Genomic DNA, 18,234 nt, shown 5'->3' on the forward strand with positions numbered 1-18,234 from the left:
TCCGGAACGCGAGGTAACAATAACGATCAGAAGCGCTGTTGCAAGGCTTCCGTCTTGCTAAATAGTGTCAGCTGACTTACGTCTGACCGACGCGCTGACGAAACGTGTCTGCTGGTCATGTGACCTTTGCATTAGCGTCTCCCGAACAGCTTCCATTGGGTGTAGAACGGTCTAGCCGTTCTCAAGGCTGAGGAAGCAAGGAAACAGGGATGCCTGGGTTTAGTAACGGACCCGGATGGGGAGGCAGGCATGACAGTGCCATCCCCCAAAGGACGCCCCACACCCCTTGCCGCATGAAAACGACGTAGCAAAACAGGAGCATGGATGTTTGACACAGGTTCCCAGGATCGATCTTCCGGACCATAACCCTTCCAGTCAATGAGATAGTGAGGAATCCCGGCCCGCATTTTCATACCTAGAATGGCACGAACCTCATATTCATCAGTGCCTCTCACGGAAACTGCCAAAGGCCGGACGGGCAACCGGGTTCTTGAGGAACAAGGCTTGACCAAGGACACATGGAACACCGGATGTACCCGCCAGCGAGCGGGTAGGTCCAGCCGTATAGCAACGGGGTTGATCACTTGCGTTATTTTGTACGGCCCAATGAAACGAGGCAGTAGTTTCCTTTTACCCGGGATCTTCAGGTTTTTGGTAGATAACCAGACAGACATACCAGTTATGTATTGTGGGGCAGTCGTCCGATGCCGGTCAGCATAGTGTTTGGCACTGGTTTGGGCCTTCAATAGATGCCCCCTTACTCTGGTATGAAGGGTGGCCAGAGCTTTCGATTTGACAGTTGCCTCAGGTACTGTGTCGGTAAGCTCCAAGTCCGCAGGGATGGATCGCGGATGCTGCCCATAAAGAGCATAAAACGGGGACATACCCGTGGAGGAATGACAAGAATTATTGTATGCGAACTCGGCTGCCGTTAACAGCGAAAACCAAGAAGACTGGTATTGAAGACACAGACAGCGTAGGTATTGTTCCATAGTACCGTTAGCCCGTTCCGTCTGCCCATCGGTTTGAGGATGATAAGAGCTGGACATGCGATCCTCCATAAGCAGAGCCGACGTTAAAGCTTTCCAAAAGCGAGATGCAAACTGCGAGCCCCTGTCAGTGATGATAACTGAGGGCAAACCAAAGAACCGAAATATGTTTTTTAGGAACATATCGGCTAGGATCTTAGCCGTAGGAATGCCTTGGCAGGGTAGTAAAATAGTCGATTACTACCCAGACTGTGTCGTATCCATGGACGGAGGGCAGTTCGACTACGAAGTCCATGGAAACCATAAACCATGGTTTGTGAGGAATCGGTAATGGGCGTAGTAATCCCATAGGTTTACTCTGTGAATTCTTGCATTGTGCACATAAGGCACACGACGAGACGTAATCCACAACATCTCTGGACATTTTGGGCCACCAGCACCATCGTCGTAGAAGCTCTAGCGTTTTCCTTTGACCCGGATGAGCTGCTATCAAGGAATCGTGACCCCAATGTAAGGCTTTGGTACGCGTCTCCTCTGTCGGTAGGTATAAAAGCCCGTTCATGAACGGAAGACCATTTTTTACTTTAAGATGGAGGTCATGTACCTCCCGTTGGTTATGCGTTTCCCAGTCTAGGATATCCTTTTTCAATGAAGGTTGAACAGAACAACCACAGATCACATGTTCTGCCAGTAGAAGAGGTTTGGTACGGTCTTCATTGTCCACCCTAGAGTGCAGACGGGATAATGCGTCGGCTTTAGTGTGTTCTCTAGCAGGTCTGTAGGATATGCGGAAGTCAAACTGGGCAAAAAACGAATGCCAACGGGCCTGGCGAGCCGTAAGGCATTTCATGGTTTTGATGGCCTGTAGATTCCGGTGATCGGAGTAGACAGACACCGGGTGTTTGGCACCAAGAAGGTGGTGACGCCAGGTGAGCAAGGCGTCTTTGATGGCCAACAGTTCCTTCTCGGTCACTGTGTAGTTCTTTTCGTATGGGGCTAGCTTGCGAGAGAAAAATGCCACCGGATGTTCCACCCCGGAGTCCTTGCATCCTTGAGAAAGGATTGCGCCTATAGCCTGATTAGAAGCATCCGCCTCGATGATATATGGTGAATCAGGATCCGGATGCTGTAGGACCGGAGCCGTGGTAAACGCTTCTTTGAGTCGATCGAATGCCCTCTGAGCCTCCGGTGTCCAACGGAATGGATTTTTTGGGCTGGTCAGTGTAGTCAGCGGTACCACCACTCTTGAAAAGGAATGGATAAAACGCCTATAAAAGTTTGCAAATCCCAGAAATGATTGCAAGGACTTGATAGAGACAGGAACTGGCCAGTCCAGGATGGCTTTGACTTTGGATCGACTCATTCTGACGCCATGGCTGGTAATATCATACCCCAGGAACTCCACCTCTCGGGAATGAAAAACACATTTTTCTGCTTTGACAAAGAGGTGATTCTCTTTGAGTCTTTGCAGTACCTTGGATACATGCTGTATGTGTTCTTCTAAGGATGCTGAATATATCAAAATGTCATCCTGATATATGACCACGAATTGATCCAGGTAATCGCTGAATATATCGTTCATGAAGAACTGAAAGGTCGCGGGAGCGTTGCACAGGCCGAAAGGCATGACGAGGTACTCATATAAACCATATCGGGTTTTGAAGGCGGTCTTCCACTCGTCGCCTGCCCTGATCCTTACTAGATTGTAAGCACCCCTCAAGTCCAATTTAGTGAAAACCACTGAAGAGCCCAACTGATCTAACAGAACGTCGATCAAAGGCAGGGGGTACTGGTTCTTAACCGTAATTGCATTGAGAGCCCTGTAGTCAATGCAGGGTCTTAAGTCCCCTTCTTTCTTAGGGACGAAAAACAAAGGAGACGCTGCCGGGGACTGAGAAGGACGAATAAACCCAGTCCGGAGTGCATTATTGATGTATTCCCTCAGGACAGCGTCTTCCTGTATGGTAAGGGAGTAAACACGACCAGTAGGTGTTTTGGCTCCGGAGACCAATTCGATTGGACAATCGTACTGGCGATGTGGCGGCAATACATCAGCCTTGCCCTTGTCGAACACGTCGGCAAACCGTTGGTATACCTGAGGTATCGATGACCTAGGAGACGCCAGCGCGTTTACTCTTGACAACCCTTCGAGAAAAGCCAAGACGGGTGCATCATGAACCCCACCGGAATCCAAGAAGCAGTTCTCATTACAATGATCCGACGGATACTGGATATGACCAGTGACCCAATCGATCACAGGATTGTGTAGTTTAAGCCAAGACAGACCCAGAATCACTGGATACTGGGGAGCCGTGATTACGTCAAAGACCATCTTCTCAGTGTGACCGTCAGGTAAGGATACGGTGATAGGTAACGTTTCCTCTGTTACCAGACCAGAAGACAGAACAGAACCATCAACTGTCCTAACGGACTCAGGTACCGTTTTCGTGGTCATAGGAATGTTTGACTGCCCGGCAAAGGCAGTATCCATGTAGCTATTAGTTGCACCCGAGTCTATCATGGCTTGGGTCTGAACGGTGATGTCGTTGAAACTTAAGGACACCGAGACTGCAATGGAAGCATTCAGTGATAGAGCGGAGTCCGTTCTGGTACCCGGCATAGGGACTCCCGCTATTGCCGAGCTTTGGCGTTTCCCGGCTTCTTTGCCGGTCTTTTCGGGCAAGCAACCAGTAGATGCTCCGCTGAACTGCAGTACATGCATAGGTTATTCCTGCGACAGTTTTCTCGCTCAGCGGCGGACAACCGACCCCGAATGGCACCTATCTGCATAGGCTCGGGCTCACCAGAAGAGGGCTGAGAAACTCCTGGAAGATTCGGTATGGACAAAAAGGGTTTCTTCTCGCCCTTTCTGGCGGTTCTCCGAGCATCGATTTGTAGCACAAGATCGATCAACTCCATGTATCCCGATGGAACAACAGGGACTGTCGACAAGGCGTCTCAATTCCTCCGACAGTCCTTTATAGAAGACTGCGGTCTTCTTGTCTTCTGGCCACTGTGTTTCCGCGGTCAACTGATTGAATCGTGCGAGATAGGCCACTAATGATTGGCTACCCTGTTGTAGATTCAACAGTTCCAAATCGGTTGCCTGAGTGGAATATCTCATGTCGAACACCCTGCTCATAGCTGACAGCAGTGCATCGCAGTCATATAAAAGAGGGCTATTGGTCTCCAACAAAGGGTTTGCCCAGGCTGCAGCAGTGCCCCCCAAATGCGACAATACAAATGCTGCCTTGGTTGTCAAATCCGGAAACGAACTGGGTCTACACAAGAAGTGGAGACGGCACTGATTAACGAACGTGCGATAGTTTTTTGGGTCTCCCGTAAACCTTTCAGGTGGAGCCAGAGGGAATTGAGTTGGCATCAGTACCTGGACGGATTCTCTTTGTGGTGCAGGTGCACCCGAAGCGGATGCAACGGGAACGGGACAGTCCTTCCTTGTGAGGAGGCATGTATGGCGTCCTGCATTATGTCCATACGATGGCGCATGGTGTCCTGAGCAGTGATCATTTCCTGTCTTAAGTCCGACACCAGTTGGGTGAGGACAGACGGGGGATCTGACTCTTCCAACATGGCTTCTGATTCTGTTATGATATGGGTTGAAACAACGAAACACAATGGACACAGGAGAATGATTCAATGGCCCTCGTAAAGGATACGGTTTGGTAGTAACAAAGGATACACTCAATGTCTTCTTATCTTCGTAAGATGACAGGTAGGGCGTAGTGTATCAAAGGGAACCTTCTAATCAATGTCACTCTCTGACTAGTAGTTTAAACAGTCAAAGAGAGCTATTGGTGAGAAGGGCTTTTGAGGACCAAGATCCACCAGGCTGTTGATGAGAGGAAACTGATTAGAATGCTGGTAGATAAGAAGGGCAATAAAAACCTAAGTTGTAAACACTGACCTGGATGTAAGGACAAGGAAGTCTCTTTAGATGGTCTGAAGGGTCCGAGGATACAACAACCAGGAAAGGGTAGTGAGGAATCTAACCCGGGCAGAACGAGGGCCGCACTAGAGACGAGTTGGTGCACACAGGAAAGCGTCCAGAGTACAGTGCACGTGTGGGAGAGAAGAGGAATCCTGGTCCAAGAGCAGCAAGTCCTTAGGCGGTAGAAGAGAGGCAGAGCGAGACTCTGTGAGTCTAGATTGGCTGAGGCAGAGGGGGGCTCTGCGGGTCTCTGCGGGATCGTGGAACTGGAGCAGAGAGGTCTCTGCAGGATCGTGGTGAACTGGAGCAGAGAGGTCTCTGCAGGATCGTGGGGAACTGGAGCAGGGAGGACTCTGAGAGTCTAGAATGGCTTAGGCAGAGCGGGACTCTGTGAGTCCAGATTGGCTGAGGTAGAGCGGGACTCTGCAGGATCGTGGGAAACTGGAGCAAGGAGGATTCTGAGAGTCTAGAATGGCTTAGGCAGAGCGGGACTCTGAAAGTCTGGAATGGCTTAGGCAGAGCGGGACTCTGAAAGTCTGGAATGGCTTAGGCAGAGCGGGACTCTGAAAGTCTGGAATGGCTTAGGCAGAGCGGGACTCTGCGGGAATGTGGAGAGAATGAGCCACGTAGGAGCGCGATTAGCAGCTAGCTCAAGGAGGAGCTGCACTGTTGCCGGGAACTGCGTAGGGACGCGGAAGGCAACCGCACCTTGAAATGAAAGTAGCGTCTGCGAGAAAGTAGCAGAAACAGCTCTGGAACGCGAGGTAACAATAACGATCAGAAGCGCTGTTGCAAGGCTTCCGTCTTGCTAAATAGTGTCAGCTGACTTACGTCTGACCGACGCGCTGACGAAACGTGTCTGCTGGTCATGTGACCTTTGCATTAGCGTCTCCCGAACAGCTTCCATTGGGTGTAGAACGGTCTAGCCGTTCTCAAGGCTGAGGAAGCAAGGAAACAGGGATGCCTGGGTTTAGTAACGGACCCGGATGGGGAGGCAGGCATGGCACAATGAGATACTGCAGCAAACTTCCAAATAAGCAACTATGAAAAATGTTCATGAGGGCACGTTTCAATCTCCTACCAACCCGGGAAATCCAGCCGATCAGAAGACAAACGAACGAGAAATCCTGCCGACTCTGCAAACAGATAAATGAGATTGAATCGACAAAACATCTGCTGTTATATTGCCCAGATTTAAGTAAAACAAGAGCCACATACCTGACTACCCTATCTACAGATCTTTCTAGAACACTAGAAGATGCAGATACAACATGGTGGAATAGGCTGATGTCAGGGGAGAAAACTAAATGGACGATAGCGACCGTGAAAATTTCGGAATGTGCATTAGAAGCAATTGCCTCTAAAGTCCCGACGCTGACCGACGACGAGGCCCCCGACCTGGAATCGACACTCTAACAGGGAAGAGGAGGAAACCAGGCGGTTTGGTTCTCAACTGTGGGACTGCTGCACTTTTCTGTCTTCTTCTGTCGCTCTTCGTGTGGCTCTTGTTAGTTGACCAACATCACCTTTTAGTAAAAATTGTTAATGCAATTATATACGAATAATAATAAAAAAAAAAATTTAAAAAAAATCACATCAATATCAAGAGGCCTTTTTTTGCTGCAGCAACCCAGGCTCATTATTTGTGGGAAATAGTACTTGCAAATACTCTTTGTCTAGTGCAAATAATGTATTGTTAATGGTATATCTTTCTCTTTTGGCAAAGGGTTTTCTTTCACTGAAGCTGGTTCTGTCAGCTATCACGGACCCCATTTCATATATGGAGTTTCAGCCTACTGCTGGCTTACAATGAATTGTGATGGAAGTTATGTGGAGTGTGTACTATCTTCCATTAGGTATTCAGTTACTATCTCCTCCCTAGATATTAAAGGGAATCAGGATGGGAGACATGTGCTGGACTCATGCATCACCTTATTCCAGGCTAAGTTTCAAATGATCAAACAACAAGATTTTAGAATTGTCACTTTTGTTAGATGAAGTGGAAAATGACATCAGAATCTCTTTCACTGATAACTCATGAACAAGTAGCTTTGCGCACTGTAGTATTGCAAAATTATATGTCCCTAAACCCCATCTTGGCTTCAAAAGGAGGCGTCTGTGCTCGAGTCAGATCAAATGCTGTACATATATTCCTAATTATTCTGATAATTTTACAGACATAATTACTCACATTCGAAAATATGCACCTATATTACCTAAAGAGAGCACCCATATATATTGATCCATTTTGTGCTGGCTCATTGATCCAATCAGATTATTAGGAGCATTCCCATAATTAATGGGATTTTACTGGTGTGTGGTCCCTTTATGGAATGTATTGTTCATATCTATTCATCAGATAAGTCTTTGTTTGAGAAAACACTGTAAATTCTTTGAAAGATCAGGAATGATTGATGTTCATGATTGCAACTGAAGAGGTTTTTAAGAAAGATCACAGTTATTTGGAATTGATGTTTCTGGACATTTAACAGTGTGAATTTACTTTATCACAGCCACAAATGGAGGATTCTGCCAGGTATAAATGCAAATATTTTCATTAGAAATGTTAATGATAAACGTAATTGTAAGTCAATGCAATAGAATAATGTGATGTGTTGAATTGAGAAGAACTAGTCCTCAGTTTTGTTTGGAAAGAAAATCCATCTTAAATAATGTGAATGTAGGCCAAATGGAAATTAACTGTTTTTACAATTAACAATGCATTTGCTCACAGGTTTGAAACTGCTGCACCAACATAATTATTTAGAGCAACACTTTAATTGCCAAACTAATATTAAGGCATACTGATAAGATTTCTTACAGACTAACACTTTCAGGATAATATTAACATAATGAACTACAGTGCTGTTTTAAAAGTTCTGATGAACTAACGTCAACCAAAAGTGAGTTCTGCATGTGATTTCTGGAATTATGTGTGCTCTAGAACTTTGAAGTGTCTTTTGTGCTAGATGGAATTACTAATGATCTCAGACCAAATAATCTGAAAGACAAACAATATTGCAAAGTAATACTTTATTGTCAATTTAATAAAGTAGGGTGAACTCACAGGCATCGGGATGATGCATGAACACTTGCGCAGAAGCTTGATTACGTAGAGGTCTTATACCACAATATGCGTCATCTATTACGTCATCCTACGTGGCAAAATACAAAACCTACCAAAGGAAGGTATTGGATAAGGGAACATATCTACTTATAGAACATGTAAGGATTAGTACATCATTGGCTACCCCTGATCTGTAGGACACGCCTTTAACTACCTGTAAATACGTATATCACTGATTATAGCACACAAAACAACAGTGGATTTGTCTATGCAACATTGTATGTTAGGTTGTCCCTCAGCCCCACTTATTGGTTGGCATACTATCCCAACCTTGGACCTTTGGCTCTTTACCAGAACATACGTGAAACGAAACCTAGGTGTTTGAATCCCCTCAGACTACTCCCCATTTTCCCAATTAGGCCTTCATCTCTCATCGGTAGGTCATCAGCCAACGTCTTCCATTTGTAGTTGACCTTGTTGCCTGTTCACTGTCCTGAAACATTCAAAGGAGTGTGAGCACACCACTATCTTAGCTTAAGGCTCTAATGAATAAACTTTGTTATCGAATTCTGAGTCACGTGTGAAGAGATCACTAATTTGTCAATTTCAGCCTTCTATTTACTGCTATTTGATTTAATTATGCAGGTTGCTGTAGCTCCTTTTGACCTATAGAGACTTTCTCACTCCATTTTACATGAACTGAAGAAGCCCCCGCTGGACCCTTCTCTTCCTTCCAATTTCCGTCCCATCTCTCTTCTTCCTTTTTCTATGAAACTGATGGAATCTTTGGTATCCCCTCTTCTTTCTTCTTTTTCAGAACCTACTACACGGCTCTATCACGCCCAATCAGGCTTTAGGCCTGGTCGGGGCACCGAAAGTGTATTGGTGACAGTTCAGATGACATGGCCAGGCAGGTTGATGCTGGTGGTATTGGGGCCCTGATTCTTTTAGATCTCTAAACGGCCTTTGATACCATCCACCACCCCACCCTGCTGACCCGCTTGTCTCAGATTGGGATTGCGGGTCAGTTTCTAGCCTGGTGCTCGTCATTCCTGGCAGACCGCACTCAGGTGCTTTCTCTCTCTCTCTCTCTCTCTCTCTCTCTCTCTAACTCTCTCTCTCTCTCTCTCGCTCTCTCTCTCTCTCTCTCTCTCTCTCCTTTCCTTTCTCGCTCCTTACACCTCATCTGTGGTGTTCCACATGGTTCTGCCTTGTCGCCCATTCTCTTCAACATGTACATCTGTCCCCTTATCTGTCTCATCTGCTCCCTCGGCGTCAGGTGCTATTCCTATGCTGACGACACCCAGTTTTTGATTCGCTTTGATCTTGATCCTACTGAGGTGTTGTCACGCTTCCATCAGTGCCTGGCTGCTGTGGGTGAGCAGATGGGCCAGAACTGGTTGAAGTTGAATGAGGACAAGACAGAAATGTTGGTGGTGGGTGCCCCCTCTTATCCCTCACTCTGGGTGTCCTCTTTTTGGTCCTCCTTCTTAGGTCCCTTACCGGTTCCAGTGATGAAGGTCAAGAACCTTTGTGTGACCCTCTCTGCATCGCTATCCATGTATGACCAAGTCTCTGCCGTGTGCAAAGTGGGTCATTTTCATCTTAAGACTCTGATGAGAGTTCTCCCATTTCTACCAGCTTCTCTCCATCCACCGGTTGTGGCTGCCATGGTGCTCAGCCGGTTGGATTATTGTAATTAGTTATATCTTGCACAGCCTAAAGGTCTAATCCAACGGCTCCAACGCCTACAAAATCTGGCTGCCTGTGTTGCTACCGGGTCACCTTATGGTGCACATAATTCCCCAGTGCTGCACGCCCTACATTGGCTCCCTGTCTGTCAGAGAATTGAGTTCAAGGCACTCTGCATTGTGCACCGAGCCCTTCAGTACAAGTTTGTTCGCTACTACCCCTCCCGCTCACTACGCTCAGCATCGTTGGGTCTGTTGGTGGTTCCCTCCTCTTGCCTTTCTCAGTGGCCACTGCTCAAATGTGGAATAATCTGCCACTCTCGATTAAAGCCTTATCTAATCCTCTGGCCTTTAGAAGGTCCTTAAAGACTCTGTAGTTCTAACCTGCGATGGTCTATAACTGGTGGTCCTTTTCTCTCTCTCTCTCACAGCGCCAAGATACCTCTGGTGACCGTGCGCTCTAAAAGTTCAAATAACATAACTTTGCATACTTTTAATTGACCAGCAGTTTGGCTCTCAAAGATGTTTTCTTCTTCCATCTATGAAGAATGTACCACATTCAGAGCTTACCCACTACATCCTTTTGCGCTTATCCTTTAAAAATAGAATCCTTAACTCTGGGCCAACCTTGACTCATCGTCGGCTGTGCACAGAGCTTTTTTTCTGCGTCTCCTGATTCTACAGCCTCTGCCCTTTTCTGAGGTAGCTTGTTCAAGTTCGACGTGAGCTAGTGCCTATTTTTCTACTATGGCTGTCCTTGCCATGTTATATATTCCTCTATAGCAAGCTTCTATACGTTGTCTTTCTACCTTGCATTACCGTGTATTTACAGTTATTGGTCAGTAAGTGGCTTCATCTTCTTTAGATCCATGATTACTTTAGCTTCATGTATGTGTTACTCCTAGTGCTTCAATTATATTGTTACTTTTCATATAGTTTTAGCATAGATTCATATATCTTCTTTATGACATCACTTTGTCCTTGTCAGATATCACTTTAACTTCCATCCATAATATTCACTAATGCATTCTGACATCTTGGCAGGCGACATCCTTCCACGTAGCATTCTTCCATGCAACATCCTTTATGGCTGAGTGCATACCGTCTTTAATACACTCGATGCGGTATGGGAACAATGCAGGATGTCCTATTTATTATTGCACTAATCTGACTGTTCCAGTATGACAGTAGGGCGGGGGCAGTGACTGGTGAGATAGCATCCACCTGCACCTCTACATATGGTTAACAAGGCCATTCGTAGTGGGACACCAATATAGCTCCACAAAGTCTTCCATAGCCTTTCAGCCAATCTCAAATGGCTGCAATCACAGTTTTACTCATTTACCCAATTGGGTACAAAGGGATTCTGGACATATCCCTCCACAAAATAAATTGAAAAGCAATTTCCTATTGGTCCTTACAACATTACAGTAGAGAACAGTGATGATTGACCTAATGTATTCCAGATGTTTTGGCTTCAAACTCACATCAGGCTTTTCCAGCATAATCAATGGTGAGGGATTATGAGGGTTGAAATGCAGAACATCTTGGGGGATGCGGGGTGCCCACCCTGGCATGGACATATCTCTTCTTCACCGCCTAACACCAATGCTAACTGTCCTTCATGTCCATGATTCCTGACTATCTCTCGCTTGCCAATTTGCTAATCCGTATAGTCAGGTGCCTCAGATCAGCCCACCTCCATTGCCACACATCTCACAGGCTAATTACTTGTTGTTATTAGAGATCTCACAACATAACCCTACAGTGCAACACGATAGGGCATGATGACTTGCTTTCTCTGTCCCAGCACATTGATATGCTTTGCACCAGATATTTAATGTTTGATTTATTGTTAATTTGTAAGCCATTAACTTCAATGTACAAAGGGCTCTGTGAAACAAGGACATCTGAGTATCTTGCTTGCTCCCTCCTACCTCCAGTACAGAATTGCATGTAGAGTTTCACAAAAAAAAAACAGATAAATAAATGAATGAAATAAATGAATTTACTATGTACTTTATCCTTGTTTTAACCTTGTAGATTTCTATAATTTCTTGTATTTATATGCAACCTTCCTTTCCCTGTAACCTAAGCTCCGTATGCAACTGTTGTGGCCAATTACCTGCGGGTTCGGTGCGCCCTACAAATAAACAAACAAACAATACATTATCTGCAGCAGATCTTTGAGTAAGTCTGCGGTGGTGAGTTAGATAAAACAGAGAGACAAAGAGACATGTTTAAACAAGATGGTTCAGAAAACCTCCTCTAAGCCCTACCTCTAGAGTGTCCTATTCTAAAAAACAAGAAACGGGTGCTTGTCAGGATGTCTTGCAAATAAACTGTAGAGATGCAAGTTCCACGCTCACTTAGGTCACTTCTGGTAAGTTTATTGCCAGTTCTCAAGTTAAAAGTTATAAGTAAGTCACATAGGACAAGAACACTGGCACATCCATCACCCAAGCAGGGGCTTACCAACTGCCTGGGCTAGGAACCGTCTCCAAGCATTCTGTCAGTCACACCCAAACAATCCAGATGACATCATAACATTCCACCATGCAAACCAAGCACTACACAACACATCTCCATCCCTTACAACACTACACACACATGTGCGCCTGCACACACACACTCATCCATCATTCGGTAGCAGGCACTACACAACACATCTCCTTCCCTTTCATAACACACACACACACGCAGACATGAGGATGGGCCCATTTAGCATCCCATCACTCAGCATAGACGAACACACCCCGTTTAAAGAGTGGGCACTGTGAACATATGGGGAGGCGTCCCTACTCCCTTTTAGACAAGTTCCCTAACCCGGAAAGCGTCCTTGCCTCTCTGACCATTAGATGGGATGCCGCTCCTCAAGCACAAACCAGACTACCGTGCATTGAACCAGGCATGACTCACACACGCCAACCTTAACAACCATGTTATTAACCTGGCATGCAACTGCACCCCATCCAAACCGACCTAGCATGTCCCACGCACCACTCACTTACTGGGCACGACCCGCACACTACAACACTGACTCTGGCACATCTCACACATGCCATTTAGATCAACCTCATCTATTGACCAAGCGTTACACAAACGCCACCTGTAGCGACCACGGCACCACACACGCCATTCAGACCCACCAAACTGTTATATTCGCGTTACACACACGCCACCTGTACTGACTATGTCACCACACAATTGCCATTCAGACCTGCCAACTATTATACTGGCGTTGCACACAAACGCCACCTGTACTGACCATGGCACCCCACAAATGCCATTCAGACCTGCCAACTATTATACTGGCGTTCCACACACACCAGACGCACTGACCATGGCAACATACAAATGCCATCCAGACCTGCCATACTTTAACATGGAGAGACTGATTACACACCACATTCATTGAGCTGTCTCTTCACCAAGTTACTCGTTTTACAAAATACCATTAAAACCAGGAAAACAAGCATATTTATTTTTGTTGAAAATATTGAGTACTATACGGAATTGTATGTCATAACTCAAACCAACTCTTGAAACCTGAAACATAGGCCATTCCAAACTAAAGTGTCCATAACCTGTCAAGGTTCAAAACCATACTAATAAGTGACCTAAAAGTCCATTCGCACCCAAACACTCCAGATGACATCACAACATTCCACCATGCAAACCAAGCACTACAGAACACATCTCCTTCCCTTACAACACTACACACACATATGCGCCTGCACACACACACTCATCCATCATTCGGTAGCAGGCACTACACAACACAAACCTTGACCTCTGTCCAACCTATGCTAACCTAATATCGAGCTAACACTGTAAAAAGAAAGAAAGACAATCTAAGTTTTGACTAAGGATAGGATTACTCTCCCCCTTGGTGAAATCAGTGGTGGCTGGTTTTCTGACCCCCACAAAGGAGTACTCAAAGTATTTTCCAGTTCTTGGCCTGGAAGCCCCAACAAACACACTTTTCTGCTTGTTATGTGCAACCTCGCAATCAACCATATTATAGGGAGGTGATGATGTGCCCCTCATTCCGGACACTCAAGGTGTAGAAAAAAGGAGGACAGGGAACAGTTGCTCTCTGACACTGCCACTTCTCCACTTTCCCTAGTTAGCGCTGCTGTGCTGCCTATCTAAAAGTGGATAGGTAAAGAACAATTCAGCCAGCACTGTGTGTTAACAAAATACGCAGTGCTGTCTCGTCACCAAGCGTCCAACACAGGGGGAGTGCATAACTTGGAAACTCTGCTGAAAAAGAGTTGTTCTTTTGATTAATCCTAGACACCAAAATGCAGCATTGTTTGCCATTTCTAGGCGGGCAACAAGGTGTGACATTCTGTTTTGATCTTTTGTTCAGGGATGGAATGCGCAGCACCTGCTCAATAATAAATATGTGGTAAGATGACGAGGCTTCTATTTAGAGACCAGGACAAGCAGTGCTTTCTCCAGACCTAAGTGGGGGCTCCTGGACATGAGGCCCACAGCCAGTGAAACAGTCCTATTTAGGAAATTAACTGCTAAGTACGTCGACCAGGGCGCTTCCATGAAACATCTGGTTGTACCAAGGACAGAGATCTGTCGGCTCGGCAGTGGACTTAGGTGCGCCTTGCCTTCATCTCACCCCAGACATGGAGAATACCTAAGGATCCCTCCTTGCACTCCCACATGCAGGATCTGAGAGGCTGAGAATCCTATGTGGTTCTTCAAGCCCAGAGAGGAAACCCAGCAGCACCCTCTGGCATACTTTAAATTGAGTGTTGGTCTCTGCTGCTCAGTTTTAAGGAGCAATGGGGTGGAAGTAAAGAGGAAACTCCTAATGACCCCCACGGCCTCCATATCACATGGAGGCTGCGACTTAAGCAGAAGGACATAGTAACTTTCTTTCGCCAAGGTCTAAATTAAGGTTGTGCACAGTAGTCACAATATATAAGCCCTCACCTTAAATTGCACATGCGCATTTTAAAGGAAATACATTTTTTAAGTATCATGGTAATTCAGAAATTGGCACAGTTCAAAATTAAAAGTCCATCAATTAACCCAGGGCATAATTCATACCTAGGAACTTGCAACCCAACATTTCGTTTGGATACCTAACTTACATGAGTTCATCTCTAGAATGGGGGATTGTGGGGACTGGAAATCTCACTTATAGTTAAGTATTTCTTCCATCTACATTTTATTTATTTTCAAGCTTGTTGCAGAATATTTGTCATGTGCAAACGTATCAATGTATCTCTGCTCTCGATAATACGTTTAAATGAAACACGTTTCCATTAAATTATAGGTTTCCTTGACAGAGGTCAATACATCATCATATTTCATATTGTGACATGCAGCAAAGTCTCAATGTTCCAACCAGAGGATAGGACCAGGGGGAGGGAAGACCGGGAACAATGGGTGGTAAATGGGGGATCCCCAAGGTTTCCCATCCATGGCTAGCCTAATGTGCCTAAAACCTCTTACGACTCCAGGGACCCCAGAGCCTGGTCATGGCAAACCACTGATTGAAGTTTTGAAGCAGAATATCATTGTGGTCTCTTCAATGCCGACAGAGCCTTCCCTTTTTTATATTTCTATTTATTCTTTGTATAAAGTGCAACATTCACCTTGCAATATCTTGGCACTGATAGGGTGTGCTAAAACCAGGTTTTAGTTACACTTCACCACAACAGAGGGCTGTCTTTGGAAAAGAGAGGAAGGCTTTTGAAAGAAACAATGTGCCCGATTCATAGAATCAGGCGCATAAAAGGCACAAGGGCTGCATGCCGAGAAGGAGGCTGCGCGAGCCGTGGCGCAGAGACATCTTTGCGTGGCAAACTACGCAAGCCACGCCCCTACATGCCCCCATGCACAGTACAAAGCAAGTGAAATGACTAACACGGTACAAGCCTCCGCGCCAATCCTGGGCTAGCATACAGCCCCCCAGCTAAATCGCACGGAAACACCCACTATCACTGGGTGCACCCCATAGAAAACACATGCCCTCCCACGCAAAGCCAGCCCCTACACCAGCCAAATCGCACGACAACACCCTGTGATCCCCGGCCGCACCCCAGTTCAATCGCGTGAAAACACCCCATGATCCCCGGCCGCACCCCAGCGTAATCGCACAAAAACACCCTGCGATCCCCTGCGCACCCCATAGAAAATGCAAGCCCTCCCACGCAAGGCCAGCCCCTACACCAGCAAAATCGCACCCCAACGCCTCGCAATCCCCGGCCGCACCACAGCCAAATTGTGCATCTGCTCCTCGCACTCCGTGGCATGCAGCCCCCTCCAGATGGGGCACCCCAGCCCCCATCACCCGTGACCCCACCCTTCAGACAGCCCCCTCCAGATGGGACACCCCCATCACCCATGACTACACCCTGCAGGCAGCCCCCTCCAGACAAAACACCCACACCCCAGCCCCCATCACCCGTGACCACACCCTGCAGGCAGCCCCCTCAACATGGGATACCCCAGCCCCCATTACCCATGACCACACCCTTGCAGGCAGCCCCCTCCAGATGGGACACCCATACCCCAACCCCCATCACCCGTGACCACACCCTGCAGGCATCCCCCTCCACATAGGCTAACCCAGCTCATCACCCGTGATCACACCCTGCAGTCAGCCCCCTCCACATAGGCTACCCCAGCCCCATACCCGTGCACACACCCCGCAGGCAGCCCCCTCCACATGGGATACCCCAGTCCCCATCACCCATGACCACACCCTGCAGGCAGCCCCCTCCAGATGGGACACCCACACTTCAGTCCCCATCACCCATGACCACACCCTGCAGGCAGCCCCTCCAGACGAGACATCCACCCCCAACCCCCATAACCTGTGACCACACGCCCTGCAGGCTGGCCCCTCCAAACGGGATACCCCAGCCCCCATCACCCGTGACCACACCCTGCAGGCAGCTGTCATGATATTGCCGTGGAGACTCTGGACATGATGGCGCTTCCCTAGCATGCCGTCACGCTCAGCCCGCACTGGGCTTTAGCGGTGTAGACATTTCTAAGATGGCTGCCGCAGCTATGTATACACCGGCCCAGAACCCAGCTCGGAGCGTTGCAACCGTTCCACTTGTTTTGGTTCAGACGCTCTTAGTTTGCTTTCCTCTCATCTGCCTACGGTGAGTTACCAGCCTTGAATTTTTCCCGATCTCAGCCCTCTTTCAGTCTGAGGTTTCCTATCTGTTTCCCTCTCCACCTTTGCTTGCAGCGTTGTCCCAGTTTCTTCCCCGAAGCGCTGGCAGACTTATCCTATGCTGTAGTTCCCAATTCCCTGTGCTGTCCCGGTTCCGTTTGGGATCACGCCACTGGTGCTGCCCTACATCTGCAACAATCTACCGAACACCTGAGCTTCCAGTGCTCATTCCACCCTGCTCATACCCTGACCTGGGAACGGACTTCTTGACAAAAGACAGGAACACACGCTTAGGAGCACTGCCTACCAATCCACCGCAGGACCGTCGTACACCATCATCCCAGGGTTTTTGAAGCCAAGGGCTTTTTCCCTGCATCTTTTTTTTGGCGTTTGCTCCCCGGCGTCCCCTGGACCAGGTGGCCTCCGGGGAACGACGCTCTCATCTCCACGACCGGAAGGGGAAGAAGAAGAAGAAGCTACAGATAGGGAAGACCAGAAAGGAGGAGTCCTCGAGCAGCAAAGCACAAGACTCAGGTGAGGAGGAGGACTGGGAGGAAAGACCAACATTTGACAGTTTGCAACGCTCAGAAGATTCCATGGCCTCACTAGAGCAGTACCAAGAACTGGTCACTGCGATCCAAGGACTTACTGCGGAAGTACAGTCCCTTAGGGCAGAGAACAATGCTCTAAAACAGCAGTTCGTCACAAGAGAAGAGAACCAGGGAGCCCTTCCTCCCCTGCTGTTCCCCTTTGGGAAATACAATGGTAATCCCAGGCAGGTGAAGGAATTCCTGGAGGACTGTTTGGTCTATTTCGCCTTTCACCCTAAAGCCTACGAGACCAATCGGGCTAAAGTTGGCTTTCTGGTCTCAAATCTTGTTGGGAATGCATTGGCTTGGCCTACTCCCTTCGTAGTCTAGGCTTATCCAGCCATGAATCACTATGGTTTATTCGTACAACACTTCAGAGCTCGCTTTGACCGGCCGGAGGTTCAATATTCTACATATGAAGCCTTGCTGGATATCAAACAAGGATCTCAGAATGTACAGTCGTACGCATCCACCTTCATGAAAAACGCCTCGGAGGTGGGGGGCCAGATTCAGTGCAACAGACCCTTTTTCAACATGGTTTACACAAAGACATTAAGGAGGAGCTGGCCAGAGTAACCAGACCAGCCACGTTCCAGGAACTAGTGACGCTGTCCCTTCAACTTGAGTATAGGATGTCAGAACGAAGACAGGAGAGACGCAAGACCAGACAAGGACCTACACCCATGGTACCCCTGCCAAGTGCCTCGGAGAAGAGTACAGGTGAAGATCCCATGCAAATAGGCACTGCCCAAGGACCCTTGACCGCAGCTGAAAGGAAAAGGTGAAAGG

The sequence above is a fragment of the Ambystoma mexicanum genome, chromosome 1q, assembly GCF_040938575.1.
Source record: "Ambystoma mexicanum isolate Mex_15411 chromosome 1q, UKY_AmexF1_1, whole genome shotgun sequence".
Taxonomy (NCBI): Eukaryota; Metazoa; Chordata; class Amphibia; order Caudata; family Ambystomatidae; genus Ambystoma; species Ambystoma mexicanum.